Below are 16231 nucleotides of genomic sequence, written 5' to 3'. Positions count from 1 at the left end.
CTTAAACATGGTATTCAACATCTCTGAATCTGTACATGGAGCCAGTATCATCTACCTCCAAGGGTTACTGCAAGGACAGAGAGAGTGCATGTAAAACTCCTAGCATATGTGTGTATGTATACAACTGGAACTCAAAGACTACCTCTACCATCATCATATTAACTGCCAGCACACTGAACTCTCTCACTTAGTGTTTGCTAAATGCGTTTAACTGTACAAACAACTTCAACTGAGATGTAAGATGATGGGTTGTATGAGCACTATAATCATCATATTAATTACAATGATAACAAGAGTTAACACCTGGGCACTTACTATTAACAGGCTGAGTACTTTACATATATTAGCTCCTTTATTCCTAAACCCAAGGTTGTATTTCACTAATTCTAAGAAGTACATTTTGTTTACATTTCTACATTCCTAATATTGGAATGACTCTTTGTGGTAGGAAGAACGGCCCCCCAAAGACGTCCACACCCTAATCCCTGGAAACTGTGACTGACTGTGTTGCACTACATGGCAAAAGGGACTCTGCAGATGTAATTAAGGCTACAGACCTTAATAGAGGGAGATTATCCAGGTATATCCAATCTAATCACATGAGCCCTCAAAAGCAGACAACTTCCAAAGCATGAGAAGGACTGCACCTGCTATTGCTGGCTTTGAGATGAAGGAGGCCATGCCCAGGGAACAGGAAAGGGACTCTAGGAGCTGAGGGTGGCGCCAAGCTCACAGGCAGCAAGGTAATAGGAACTTCAATCCTACAACTGCAAGGAACTGGATTCTGTCAACAATCTGAATTAGCTTGGAATCTGATTCTTCCCAGAGTCTCCCAACAAGAGGCCAGCTGGACAACACCTTGATTTTTTTAGCTTTGTGAAACCTAGAGCAAAGAAATCAGCCAAGCCCCCGAGACGTCTGATCTAGAGAACCGCGAGATAGAAATGTGTGTTGTTTTAAGCCTCTAAGTTTGCGGTAAGTTGTTCTGGCAGCAATAGAAAACTAATGGTTACAGTTTAATTGGTGGCATTTTAAAATTTCATTGTGACCCATAAAATAAAGGTGTATCTCATAATCAACAGCATTTTAGAGCTGATGAAATATGGTGGTGTTATCTCTACTTCGCAATGGGCAAACAAAGGATCTGGGAGGTTAGGTGATTCAGACTGTATGACTGGGTCTAAGCCACCACCTAAGCCACCCGAGAGCTCGCAAGAGCTAGAGCATCCTGCCAAAAGGCTAAGAAAATGATTACTATGATTTCCCAAGGCCTGCATGTGACTTAGGATCCCTACACAACTGACCCCAAAGATCCAGCTGGGTCCAATAATGTACCTACCCTCAGCATTACAGATTCATTCACTATTTATAAGTACCCAAAGGTGCTAGATAGTATTCTAGGTACTAATACTAGGTGCCATTCTAGGTACTCGAGACAGAGTTGGGGAGAATAACAGTATGGTGAGTGGGGTAAATGCTAGAAGAAAACCAAAACATCCACACAGCCTTAAAATCAACCTTCACAAAAGTAATAACTCACATACCAGGAGCTGGAAAGAAACAGAACAGTGGGCCTGGGAGATAAGATCCTCTCTTCAGACTCTTACATGGACCACAGTTAATGTGGAAACTGAGAAAGAGGTTTTTTGCGGTGGTTCTTTGTTTTGTTTTTGTTTTGATGGGGATTTAGGCCAACTTTATACAAGGCTGCTTCATACATGAACTTCTAAAATCAAACAACACCACAGTCACCTTTTTTTTTTTTTTTTACCAAATCACAATTTCTTTCTCTTTCAATAGAATTCATTTTCAAAAAGATGAGAATTAATTCCATAGTAAAACAGCATCCCAAGAGGTGACTGAAAGAGTACCTCAAGAAGAAAGATGACTCTTTGCAGCTCCAGTCCCTTTCCCTTCACAGAAACCTGAACTCTGGCAAATCTCCTTACACTGTACTTATACTTTCATCTTCTCTTTCACCTTGAAAACAGAATAGACATCTCTGACAGTGAAATTAAAGAGGGAACAGGGGCCTGATTCAATGGATAAACAAAAAAATAAGTGACACGTACAATCTTTTTTGCAGGAGACACACATAAATGAAAAATACAGATTTCTTTTAAAATGTTGCAGGAAATGCCATTGGAATTTATGTATTTTCAATATTTCATTTGTTTTTGTCTGGAAGAGGGAAATTCTAGACTAGAGGATCATCTTCATAATGGTTTTGGAGAACTCCCAGTTTAATAATATCATTAGCCAAAAACTATTTATAATTTGGACATTAGCAACTGGCATAAAACACTACTTTCCACTTCTCTTGACTTTGCACTGACAAAGTCAATTTGGCAGCCCACTCTACCCTTAGGCCCCAAACAGCCATCACACTGTTAAGTCTGTATTTAAGAGATTCTGATAGAGACATATCCAACAGACTTGCCTAAGGAGGAAAGGTCCATAAATGCCCTCAGAAGATCTACAGGCCCAGGCAGTGCACAGGAAAAGTCATACAAATGACCCCAAGCCTCAACCTCACTCATAATTAGAAAAATCAAATTTAAACTACTCTAAGTTATAACTTCTCATCAACCAGACTGGCAAAAATAAAAAGAGCTGACAACATTTCCCGCTGCTGGGGCTGTGGGGATGCAGCAATCCAATACACTGCCTGTGGGAGAGCAAATGGTTCACCATTACAGAGAGGAATTACAGACATTTGCTCTGTGATTCAGCAGTCCCACTTCTGGGAATCAATCCTTTAGGTACACCTGTACAAAAACAAAATGACTTATTACACGTTTATTCAGTGTGGCACTCTTTGCAACAGCAAAAGACCCAAAGGTCAAGCAATGGGGGATTAGTCAAATAAACTGTGGTACAGCGACACAATGGAAAACCATTATGCTGTTAAAAAAAATCGAGAAAGATCTCCACGGGCTGATAGAGACCTCCAGGACATACAGCTAAATGAAAAAAGCAAGATACAGAAAGGTATATATAACACCAGCTTTGGGGAAGAAAGGGGAGAGAATAAAAATACACATTTGTATTTGCTTCTACTTACAGTAAGAGTAAATGGGAAATTAATAAAAGTTGCTAACTGCAGAGAGTGAGGGGAAGGGGAAAGGATGAGAGTTAGGATTTCTCAGCGGTTATCCTTTTAGATGGTGGTGAGTTTTTTTGCAACATCAAATATATTACCTATTTTAAAAAAAAGAAAAGGAAGAATTCATATAAACTATTTTCACAAGAGGGTGAAGACCAGGACAAGAACAGCTTGGAAAAAGCAAAGCTAAGTAGTTCAGCTCACAAGAGGGGTCTGAGAAGGCTGAGTTTGGGGCAGGTTAAGTTCTCACACGGACCGAGGTCAGTAAGTAAAAGAAACCTCAGTCCAGAGTTCAGGAGGCGAGTGCCAGTGAGCGGACAGAGACTGCTCCCTGCCCTGTTTTATAGCACCTGCTGGGCGTGGGTGGCCCTGCGCCCCCTGATATTTATTACAGCCAGAAGGAAGTCAGAGAACTGTAGGTGAATGGGAAGCAAAGATAGAAATGCTAGGATTACCTCCCAGGCAGCATGCCAGGAGCATTTATTTACTTTCTGGATTGAAACAGTAATGGCTGAAGCACGCTGCTCATCAAATATTTATGTTAAACAAGGGCAGAGCATGTGCTAGAGTATTCTGCTTAATTCAACAGAGATATTCCTCAAAAGTTGAGACTCCTGGAATTATGTAAAACAAAGCCCGATGCACACGCAACAGGTGAGTGTGCTGTTTTAAAGACACTCTGTAAACATCCTGGTGATAAACAGTCATTTCCAGACATTTCTGTTGGGCGAATCTGAGTTTGCCTGAATAAGGCTGTATTTAATCAGATTACCTGTGAAAGGCTTTCAAGTTTATGTACCTCCTGGCTTTTTTCCCCCATAAGGTGCAGAATCTCCTCAAAACTGCAGAAGGCCAGTGTCATAAGTACAAATCACTATGTATATCCTTGAATATTAGAGCTAGATGTTTGAGAACCACTGCCTCAGAGGTCAGACCCACTAAACATGGCTAATCTTACCTGCTGTTTAACTGCCTTCCAGGAGAGGAGCCAGGAAAAGGAAGTGAATTCTGATAGCAGACTTCCTAAAGGATCAACTTAAAAGAGAATGCACACGACACAAACAGACATTTGCACACCGATGTTCATAGCATCATCATTCATGATCGCCAAAAGATGGAAACAATCCAAATGCCCATCAACAGACAAGCGGATTAACAAAATGCAGAATAATATACAATGGAATATTATACAGCAGTAAGACGAAATGATGTCCTGAAGCACATGACAAGATGGATGAGCCTTGAGGACATAATGCTGAGTGAAATAAGCCAGACACAAAAGGATAAATATTGTATGATTCCACTTTTATGACCATGGTAAAGGTAAAATCAGAGGCTTATAATACAGAATACTGGGGACTGAGAGATACATAGAAGCTAGAGATGGATGAATGGTTAGCTAATGAGGTTGAACTCCAATTTAAGGGAATAGATAGGACTGAAGGTGGTTCTCTAGTGGGTCGATAATATATATATACATATATATATATATATAGAGAGAGAAGGTGAACAAGATCAAAAGGGGTTGCATAGACCTACGTGCCTCAAGAATTAACTCTAGAACATGAGAAATAAAAATAAATTCTTGCAAGAACTATTTCAAAGGTTAAAAAAAAAAGAGAATGCACAAAGAAGCACCAACTGGCTCTAAGAGGAGCACAGAAAAACCCCCTTTCATAGTTTTTTGGAGCAAGGCTCCCCCACCCCACTTTTCACCCCAAAGCAGAAAAGTCCTTTTCCACAAGAAGTAGCCATTCACAGGTAAACTCTAAAGGTTTCTGCAGCTTGACCCTAAGGAGAAGGCCCATGCTGGTCAATAAATAACACAAACACCTTTTCAAATTGGCAAAAGTCACCACTGCACTCCCTCCATCAGGTAGACCAGTTAAGCAACACAACATAACAGGCAGTACTGGACCTGTTGCTGGGGTTCAAACAACAGTAAAAAAAACATCAACAGCACTCCAAGTGCTTGGTCTTTACCTGCCCTTTTGGAAAAGAAGAACAAAAGAGGAAGAGACCCGTGAGAAGGAATAGGTACCACTGTCCAAGCAGACGGAATAATTTTTATTTATTTTTTATTTAAAAGGAACACGGGCTCATGCACCTTGCTGCACACACTGCAGAAAATGTGGTTTTATTCCTTCATTTCACTGGCATTTATTGAGCACCTGCTATGGCTGACTGCTGGCTCATAGTATTTAGAGGGTTACTGTGCTGCACGGGTTTTGAGAGGAAAAACTGCTGCTAGCCACATTATAGCTTTTTTTGTCAGTTAGAAAAAGGCAGCCCCTCCAAGTGGACCTAGCCATGTGGGCTTGATGGGGTTAGAAAGAAGTGTCCCTTCCTTCTGACAGAGGCAGCTCTATCTAGGACGCGAGGCATGACGAACAGATTTCAGCCCCCACAAGTTTCCTTGACCAAGCACCCTCATGCACTGAACAATCACACAACAGTTCAAAGCAACCCTGTCATAAGTCAATCCCTTTACTTGGCCAGACATCCAGTCCATTCCTGACAACTTCTCTGAGGTCAATCGTGACCTTACACACCCACGTGAATCCCCATGGTTCAATGTGCAGGCTACCACCTAATAATTCAACAGGTTTCCTAAGTCTAGGTACAGGCCAGACACCAAGTTTGCTGGTTTCAACATCTTTCCTATCTGCCCGAGATTCTAGCTGAATAAACTGAGTGTGATGGTTTTATCTGGTCCTCTAAGAGCCTCGATATGGCCCAAGCAGATATTGGATTTTGAGTTCTCTGTCAATCCTTAAATTTAGTCCATATGAGGATTCGTGGATTTCAGTTTGAATCTCCATCTGAGGAGAGGCCTCATATTGCTCCTCTGCAATAATTTCTCAGCGAAAAGCAAACAAAATATGAGGTCGCCACAAGCCTGGGGTCTGAGTCAAAAAGGGTCCCAGTAGGGGGTAAGGGTATAGGATCTAGTGGCCAGGAACATCTTGGCTGGCAGTATCTGCAGCCAATAAAAGCCTGATAATCCTACATTCAGTGAAGTTAATATATTCCACCCCCAATGGATTCACATGGGTTACACACAGCCATTCTGAAAGGAAACAACTCTCTACACATATAAGGCAAGTACAGGGATGAGAATTGATTCAAAGCCCCTTCCAAACAGTATCCACAATCATGCAACCCAAGTTAAAACCAGGCTTAAGCTTCTGTCGTTCAACAGAAGGAGAGCCTATGTCAATTACATGACCGTGACTACAAGGGGACTTGATTCCCTAAGAATACACACCACATAAGACCTCCTGACCCCCAGCTCCAAAGTTGACCACTCACAATCAAGGGATTACAAAGACTCTTAGCAACTGATTCATGAAGGCAGATCTAAACAAAGTTCATCTTTTAGCTACTAATTCTCCAGATTTGAAAGGATCAAAAGTCTTAACAATCTAAAACACCCTGGTTTTTATTGTACAGTAATCCTCCAAAATGGCAGATCTATTAAAAAAAGACAGAACATTCCCTGTCAGAGGAAGGCAACCAGATACTCACATTTAAGCACTTTTATGATACCCAATAAAGCCTGGCATGATAAACCAAACATTTACGTAACACTAAGGAATGATTTTCAAAAGAGACTCAGCAATAGACCGAATAATCCAGCCAGAAGTTACCTCCAGTGGAGACCTCCACTCTCTCCACTAGATCCAAGCTCCCTGTTCACTACTTCCCTAAAGGGAACTTTTCCCAAGAGAGGAAAAGTGGGAAGTCAGGACATGTTGGTATAAGCTGGTTCTAGAATCGCAGGACAGTTCCTTTCTCTGTATTACTAAGTCCCCCTCCAGGAGTCCAAGGATAGAAGAGGTGGACTTCACAGGTCACTGAAGGACTGGACCTCTTGTGGTCACTTCAAGCCTGTTGGGCATCTGTAGCGAATTTGGAAGCTTCAACTTCCATGGCCAAAGGAGGGTGAACCCGGTGCACAGGCACTGAAGATTCTCCTTGGGTTGAATCATTTCACCCCTAAAGGGAACCCCTTCCTGCTTCCCTTGGTTTGATTTATAGCTTTTAAACAAAATTTCGTCCAAGAAAGCCATCTTCACTTTCACCTCTAGCTGGATGCCCCTCTATTGTGGCTCTGAGCAGAGTGCTTAGAGCACGGGATGTGAAGTCAGAACAACTCTAGGTCAAATTCTGGTTTTGTGACCTTGGAAAGATTCAGGTCCTTAGAAGGATCATTTGGGCTTTGTGAGGATTAAGTAAGATGGCATATATAAATGGTTTACAAATGGGCCTAGGATATAGAATAGCTTAGTACATGGAATCATACAATTGTGCTCTAGTTATTTTTTTTTACAATCAGACTCTGGGTAAATTAAGGCCACCTATGGCTTGTTAGTCTCCAAGGTGTTAGATGCACCCAAGGTGTTCTACCAAGGCATGCTTGTCAGTGGAGGCCTTCGATCTGGGAAGAGACAACTTCCATAAAGTCAAGGCTGTTGGATTTGGTCCACAGATTATAATTACCCATTCCTGGACTTTCAAACATCTCTTATGAAGATAAACCAACAAACTTCTGCTAGCACCTCCCATTTAATGCTAAACTACTCTCACTAGAGGTTTTAACATTTAACTTACGGCCTTCAACTGCTATGCCAATTGGTGGGCTCCCCCCACCCCCAAAAAACAACAAAATCCTGCTATGTTAGGATAGCAATTACTAAACTAGAGTTTTTATTGGGTAACAATTACACAAATGAATTACCTTCCATTAAATATACATGCTCACTAGGGAAAATGGGGGGAAAAGGGTTGGGGGCAGCACTATAGTCCCATCACCCATTTCTCAGTCTTACCGTCTAGTCTTTTTTTCTCTAGCATGGTCAAAAAAAATTCTTTTTAACCTAGCTGTAATTAGAATAATGCCTTTTCTCACTGTGTACACGCCTTTTCCTTATATGACTTATTTTAACATGGACTGCATGGATTACTGATTCTTTTTAAGTTTTTAATAGCAAAAGAAAATGGAGCGAAGAACTAGGAGTATTAATTTGTTGAACAAATTCAGTAAACATTGCAATCCATCTCACATTAAGGAGATGCAATGATATTTACCTAATTATATTTCCTTACTTCATAAGCATGACTTCGTAAGGAGAACTGAGGTTACTGAGCTTTTTTAGACTTTTGGGAAATGTTTACATCTTGTATAGTCATTTTCCTATTATTTCTAAAACTAATGCATATTCATTGTGTAACATTTAGAAAAATAAAATTTCAATAAACAATAAGTTAATGTTAAATATTTCTTGAACATTTACTATGTGCTAGGGCCTGTTCTAAAGGCTTTACATAGATTAATTCATTTATGTCTCACAATGCCTCACTGAGGCACAGAGATATTAGGTAATCTGTCCACAGTTTATGTACCTAGGAATGTGGACCAGGAGTCTATCACTATGCTATGATGCTCTAGGAGAGAAAAAAATCAATAATTAATTCCATCAACTCCTCCATTGCCTCAGAGGATAATGTCACTAAGAAAGCAGTCATAATAACACTGTACCCTTCACAGTATTTAAAAATATTATAAAGCACCATCTCTGCATCACTGTGGAACAATTAGTAAAATAAGAAGTCACCTGTGGCATGAGTTAAGTGTGCCATCATCAACTGCTGTACCTATGATGCGCATTAAGAAAAAACAACAGAAGGGTAAAAGGGTTTGATTCAAAGATGGAAGGATGTTTAAAATCTTGCAAATGATTCAATGATGTGATTCGTGGATACTACAAATTAACCACTCATTCACCCACAGAATTAAAAATAAAACAACCCTCACCATTGTCTGAAATACTTCTTATGGCTTATCTGTTGGCACTGGACATCATCAGTATATGAAAAAATAAATAACTGAAAACCCTTGGGTCACATTTTTGTCATACTTTAATTAAAAATCACATTTGGTTAAAAAAAATCCTTCTTCTGTTCCTGGTTTAATTTTCTATGCAGGGCTAATCAACATAACTATTTTAGATATAAATTATCTTTTAAATTTAAAAGATAATTGATGAAATGCTTCTGAATGCCTGGTTCTAAAAATATTATACTACTGAAACTTCAGCACTAAACACATATTAAAATAAGTAAGCCATTAATCATAATTGTCCATACTTCTGTGGTAGAAACATGACACACACATAAATAAATACATGTATGTATACACACACATAAATATAGGTAAACAAAATCATGCAATTTCAAGTAGCTCTATCTAGCATTTCCAGAAAGTTCAAACAGCCATCTTGTAATTTATCCAATAGCCTGCTGCTTCAGCAAACTTCAAAAGTGAAACAGCTATAGGGTTCCATTTTTAAATTACTTCTACCTAAAAATTTTGAGCATTTGTTGTTGTTTGGGACATACTGTTCTCCACAGATTATTTTATATACTTTCATAAAAATCTTACGAGGTTGACCCCATTATCATCCCCATTCTACAATCAAACTAAGAAAGGCTAAATAACTAATATTCTCATGCTAATACCAAAGTGCACATCCTAAACCACTGTTCAACTGCTTCTCTTTAAAGTTAAGTCTCAGAAAAATTTGACATCCACAATTTTAACTCTCTGGACTTAAACTAACATACAAAACTAAAAAAGAAAAAAACACCCAATACAAAACCAACACAGCAGATGACATAATTCTAAATTTCCATTTTCTTTTTCCCTCCCAGAGGGTGGTTTTCAACCCCCAGATAAAACTAATTTCATATTAACTAACCATTTCCTTAATTTTTTTTTACTGTGAAGCCTTTTGATCTCATAACTTGACAAATCACCCACACTGTCTAACAAATGACAACACAAGCCAGCACCACAAAACCTAATTGTTAGCGAGCTAGCCTCTCAAGTAAGATTGGCATCTTCTATGCCCAAAAACATTATTTTTGTAATTCTAATCTTTTCAGTCTTCTGTGAAAACAGTTCACATTTATATATCTCTCCACAAATCTGTACACTCCGTCAGGGTTCAACACCTAGCAAATTACTTGCGTTAAAATACAGTGAAAAAACTACGACAGCGTTTTTTATAATGCCTAAAGGTACAGTACGTAGACTGTTCAGCACTTTTTGGACTTAAACGAGGATTTTATGGTACTAGTTAACTGTTAGGGAAGGCAAGGGTCTGAACGTTTGAACCTGGAATTCTTTTATCACTGAGGGTTTAGTTCTTTTAAACAATTATGTGTGCCTATGTGACTCACACGTTTCTGTTTATTGGAAAAAGGACTTGTTAAGACATACAATTTGTTTTTTTTTTGTTTTTTTTTTTTTTTTAGGAAAAAGACAAAAACAGAAAAGAGTTCCTTAACTTGAATCTTGACCAACTTGAATGATTGTTTTGGCAACAGTAAAATCCAGTCCATCACCCTCGCCTGCCTTCCTGGTTCTCCCAGGTAAAAAGGGCAGTAATTGAAACCGAGAGCTGAGGCGCGCCGGCAGTGGTGCAGTGTAATGACCACGCTTTAAAATCAAAGCCAAACTCTGCTTCTGACACTGAAAACCCACCGGCTCGGACGCTGCCTCTGACACTAACCAAAAGATGCATTACAGAGGATCTATTCAGGCGAGGCGACAACTGCCCCAGGAAATGTAAACAGTGGCCTCCAAGGCAGGAGGGGGGGAGAGGAAAGAACTGATGGGAAGGAAGCTAATCATGTGAAGCTCGTCCAGCTCCACAAGGTCTAATAAATTCCCGGTTCGCTTCCTCCCGGAGCAGCCATTAAACGTGCACCGACACGTGGGGAGAGGCCCTCCCTCCCCTCGGGTTTTGGCCCCGGCCTTCCCTCTCCACTTGTTTGTATACAACCACACCCTAACGGGATGGCAGCGGGGTGACAGGCCTCGCCAGTCCTTTCACTCAGATTCCGGGTGTTCCCAAGCTTCCCTCCAGACGCCGAGCTAAACGAGAACCACGACTTCCTTTTCGAAAGTTATGAATGGTCGAGTCCAAGTCCTCAAAACCCCAACCGAAGGCGAGGGACAAGCGAGCGTCAGGAGACGTTAGGTATGGTATTTTAAAACACGTTTTAATCGATATGCCCTAAAAATAAATAAATAAATAAAAAGTCACCTTTCAGTCACGTAGTAAGTGCTCGGGCAATACTTAAAAAAAAAAAAAAAATCGCGCAAGATTCCCGCCAGGGCCGTGATCTCTCCTCGCTACCTGCAAACGTTTCCAAAACCGCAGCCTCAGGCATCTCTGCTCGGGGGTCCCTTGCGGGATGGGTGATCTGGGTTCTCCTCTCAGTGACCCGCTATTTCCCCGCTAGACTCCCAGCGCCGAGCCGGTTCCAAGGACTGGCTGCCGCCGGCTGGTCCCAAGAAAGAAGCACGGAAGAAAGTAGCACGGAGGGGCGTGGCGCCCGGCTCGCCCCCACCGGCCGGCCCTGCCCAGAGGCCGGCATCCCCGCAAACCCCGTCTGGGATCCCTGGGGTGGGAGTGGGGGGGCTCTCCAGCCCCGCGCGGGGAGCACAGCCGCGGGCCCGGGAGAAGCTGGGAGACATTTCCTCCCGTCCCCGCCCCCATCCCTGGGTCCGCGTCCCCTGCTCCAGTCCGCGAGGGCTCCCGGCTTCCCGCGCCCTAGGGCGCCGCCCGTCTAGGGCGCAGCACCCTCCCCAGCAACTGGCCCGCGGGTCTCCGACTCCGGGTCTCCGAGTGTCTCGCCCTCCCTCCCCCACCCCTCCTCCGGAGCCAGTGCCCAGACCAGTCCCCGCCCTCCGGGACACTCTTCCCTCCTTCCTTCCTTCCTTCCTTCCTCCGCTCACTCCCTCCATCTCGTTTTCCAACCCTGGGAACTCGCGGCCACTGAACTCTCCGGCTCTCGTCCCGCGCTGCGCCCCGCTCCCGCGGGGCCCCGACTCGCCACCCGCGCCCGCCGCTCGGGGCCCACTCGCCTGCCGGTGCGCTGTCCCTGCTCCCACCGCGGCCGCCGAGGACTCGGTCTCTAAGGGCTCCTGGAGACGGCGCCGACCTCTCCTCCTCCGCTGGCTCCTCCGGGCGCCGGCTCCGCCTCGCGCGGGGTGGGCGGGGCGGACGGCCCGACGGGCGGGGCGAGCAGTTCGCGGCCCTGGACTCCTTCCTCCCGCCCGGGCCCTCCCGCCGCCCCAGACGCCGCGGCTCCCGCCGGGTTTAGTCTGGGAACCCCTGTCGCACCTCCACAGGCAGGGGGAGAAGTTGGGGGCCGGTGAAGCGCCGCAAACGTCCGGCCGCCCGGGCCATCCTCGCTTCCCCGAACCCTCTCGGAGGATCCGGAGCGCGGGGATTCGCGGCCGCCCCCGCCCCGCCCCGTCCCTCTCCTCGCCTCGGCCCGGGAGCCGAGCTGCCCTGACTCCTCACAAGTTTCCTTCGCGTGCGAGCGCCTCGCCAGCCCTTCTGCCAAAGGCCCCCTGGGCCGCGGAAGACGCACGTTGCCAACCCCCTACACAAGTTAGGCTCTGCTCCAGGATTTTCTTATGAAAACAGAAACAGTATATTTAAAGAGCCCCGGGGCCACGACGGGATTTCAGGTCCCAGAAAGTGAAGCTAGAACTGCGGATTGTTGAATTTGAAGTACATCCACCCAGCAGGAGCGTCGCCTCTACCCCGGCCCGGGAAATTCACATTTCTGACTGTCCGGTATACCTGGCAGAGTGCGTCCATAGTGAACTAATTGGTTTCGAGGACCTGTTCTGGGGGTGGGGGGTGCGGCGGGGGTGGTAATAGATTGAGGGTCGGGAGTTTGAAGAGCCCGCATCTGCATCCAGAGTCTTCACACGTGTCGCCGAAGGTGATGGGACATCAGATAGGAAGATGAATCAGACATGGGGCCCACCCGCAAAAAACAAACAAAAGTCCCTACAAAGAGTAAGGAAGATGGATGTACAGAAATCTTCCCACCCGGCAGAACTCTCCTATATTCCTAGGTATCTGCCTTCTTGTTTGACAGGGTGGAGATAAAAGAGGTGCTGTTAAAGTAGGTCACTTTGGAGCCAGTGTGAGTAGAGAGGCGGTGCTTGATGGAATCATTTGAACAAGGGTGCAGTGGGGTGTGGTTCGAGGCCTTGCCTCAGGAGTGTGATCTTAGGGCCGTGGATGTTGGGTGCAAGCCAACATCTGTACAGTCGCAGGAAAAGCTTTGCAGTCACAGACACTGACAGTTCGAGAATCACGGTAAACAGCAGCCTGCTGCCAGCAGAGCCCAGGGCTGTCATGGGCAGGAGTTGCATCTTTTGAGCACAGACTACAGAACTGATTCCCGCAGTGGTACCCTTGCTTTCCTTTCCGTGGCACTTTATAATTTAGTATTGTATGTACCTAAGCTCATTCATCTTTCACAAAATCCTGGTCACCGAGGTTCCAAGAACTTAAGTGGCTTGTGGAAGGTTTTCTAATTCGGTGCTATTCAAAGTATGGTCCACCTAACAGTGACGGTTGTGAGCGATAACCCATCTACAAATGGGATGAAATAGGAATACAAAATAAGCATGTAGAATCTTTTGTAGGAATTTGACGGAGTAATTTTTTTATCTGCTGAATATATTTTGTATGCTTTTCATTGTATTTTTCTCATTATTAATTTCATATTTATCATATTGTACAAAAGTATCAGTCTGCACCTGAGAAGCACAAATCTAGGCGATACGTACTAAGGCATGAGTAGTAAGAACTAAAACTTAAACAGCACTTCCTACAAGGCAGATGTTGTCCTAAGTGCTTTACACATGTTAAATCTTTTAATCCTCCTAAAAACCCTAGAAGGTAGGAAGAGCTCATGAACGACAGGGGCAGGGTTCAAATCCAGGCTGACAGTATGTGATACATGCAAAGCGTGAATTTGGGTGATGTCTTACGTGGAGTGTTGCATGAAGGTGTATTATCAAGTGGTTCGAAAGGTGCACCTGTAAGGGAGTAGGGATGGTAGGATTAGCCATGGGGATAAGCTTCTTGACAGTGTTGTTGCAACTGAGGCCTGAGCTGATCCCCCGGCAGTGGGAGGGATGTGAGGTGGAGACTGAGCTGGGGTGGCTCTTCAGAATTGTCTCAAATTGAGGCGGAGGAACTGGGCCTTTGTATCTCCATACCTGATTCCTGGGAAGAGGCTTAATCTTGTACAAGACAGAACCCTGAGGCTGAGGAAAGTTCCCTCAGGAGAAATAAGTGGTCAGGAACCAACATTCCCAGCAGCTGGCTAATAGATATGTCAGCCCTGAACGAGGGATGTGAGGGAAGTTCCACAGTATACCCTACAGGTGGGTTATCTCTGGGCTCTCACTTGAGCTTGTACTCAGCCATAACAGGAATTTTAAGTTCAGTCCAGGACCCAGTTCAGCCTAACCCCTTGACCTTCCATGCAACACCGGGGCAATTATTGGTTGCACTTTACCTTCTTCATGCCATAATCTTATTTCCTTTTACCTTTTTTATTTTTCTCCAAACATTTTTAAATGTTTTTTTCCTTCCCTTTTTTATGCTCTTTTCCAACTGTTTTATTTTTGCCTAATGGTGCTTGAGACCAAAACAGAACAAACCTGTTGCCCATAGAAGAGTGGCACTGAAGTCAGATGAAATATTATGCTCTATGAGACTAGATCTTTGGGCTTTGGGATTAAGTCCTGACTTTGCCACTGACAAGTTGTGTGAGTTTGGAGCAATCATTTAACCTCACTGAACCTCTGCTTATCTTTAAAAGAAAGTGATTGTAAGAGAACGGTCTCTAAAGTCACAAATCCATGGAAATTAACTTTTACAAAAGAGGTGACTTTCTTTACTATATAACTAGCCCCTGGTGAGACAGGCAAAATAAATGGTTTTAGAACTCAGATGAGTTGATTTTTAAAAGTAATTGCAATTGATATGTGCATTTCTACTCAGTACTCAAAATACCCTTACGAGAGAGTCGATCAGAAAGAGACTGGCGAAGAAGTATAAAAAAGGGCAAGGCAAATCAGTCTGTGGGTGACCTTGTCTCCACATACTTCAGAACAATTATTATAGGATATCAGCTTTTCTCCCTAAGAATTTTGTTTATCCCATTTGCACATGACCGTCCTCTTTGTCTGAACCTGCCCCAGAAGTTATGGAGAGCTACTTCCTTTTGAATATGTTATCTGGTTAAGTGTTTCATAAACTGGTTTTTCTGCTCAGTCAGAGGCTGCCATATTTCCATGTAGAAGTTAGGTCAGGGAGCACCCACAATTTTGGAAATCCCCAAGTAACCTGTCAAAACTTGTGTTACCCTCTAACAGGGCAGGTAGAAGTGCCTGGAGATCAATCACTGGCAACTTTACCCCTAGACTTTAATCAGTATCTGAGGAGTATCCCCAACTGGGACAACTCAGAGGTACATTGATACTGTCTACAGAGTTCCCTGTGAGACTGCTCAAGTTGCACACTCATAAAGCTGGTGCCACCATGGGCAGGTGCTACGACCAAAATGGTGGCTATAGATCAGAAGGCATTTCAAAAAAATTTCATCTTCATAGTAATGGAGGTCTTCAGGAGCCTGGGCATGAGTGATCCAAAATTGAGACACTAGCTCCTTAGTTGATTACTAAGTCAATATGAGTGCTCTGGTTTATTACAGAGCTGGGACTCCTGGAGTGCTGAAGTCCCCAGACACTTTTGTCTGGAAATCTGGAAATCAGGTATACAGCCCCAAGAGTTAACGAACTTCTCATCACTGAAGGTGTTCAACCAGTGGTCAACTAGGAAATGGAGATGTAGAGGACATTGGGAGAAGCAATCCAAATGTCCAGCAGAGACTGGTTAACTAAATTATGATGCTCCCATCCAAAGCACACTGTGAAAAAAGATATAGATCTGAATATATTCACATGAAAATATATTCACTGTGTTCAGTATTCACACTGAATATAGAAAGAAGATTATAGATTTAGCATATTAGAGACTTTCCTATTTGTGTATAGAAAATCGTACATATGTTCTCTCTCACACACACATCTCTATATGAGTGTATGTGTAATAACGTTTGTGGGAGTATAAACAGTGGTTCTCAGGCTGGTGTGATTTCAGGTGACATTCCCCTTTTTTATATTGTGTGACTTTTTTTTACAATGAACATTCACCATTTATAAATCATGTA

General features: G+C 43.4%; 1 protein-coding gene across 2 annotated transcripts in view; it reads right to left on the bottom strand.

Annotated features, from left to right (window-relative positions):
* GNG12 (G protein subunit gamma 12) overlaps positions 1–12174 on the bottom strand; it is a 126691-nt gene extending 114517 nt beyond the window's left edge. Inside the window, exon 1 of one of the 2 annotated variants that reach the window (XM_077120647.1) lies at positions 12045–12174. The gene's annotated coding sequence lies outside the window, so the exon portion shown is untranslated. Of the gene's footprint in view, positions 1–11313; positions 11479–12044 lie in introns of those variants that run through there. The other variant, XM_077120648.1, reaches the window with a different exon arrangement.
* Positions 12175–16231: the final 4057 nt, after the last annotated feature.

This window comes from Tamandua tetradactyla, chromosome 11 (assembly GCF_023851605.1).
Source record: "Tamandua tetradactyla isolate mTamTet1 chromosome 11, mTamTet1.pri, whole genome shotgun sequence".
NCBI classification, from domain to species: Eukaryota; Metazoa; Chordata; class Mammalia; order Pilosa; family Myrmecophagidae; genus Tamandua; species Tamandua tetradactyla.
The sequence above is the reverse complement of the archived record's forward strand: the minus strand, read 5'-3'. Positions and strand labels throughout refer to the sequence as shown.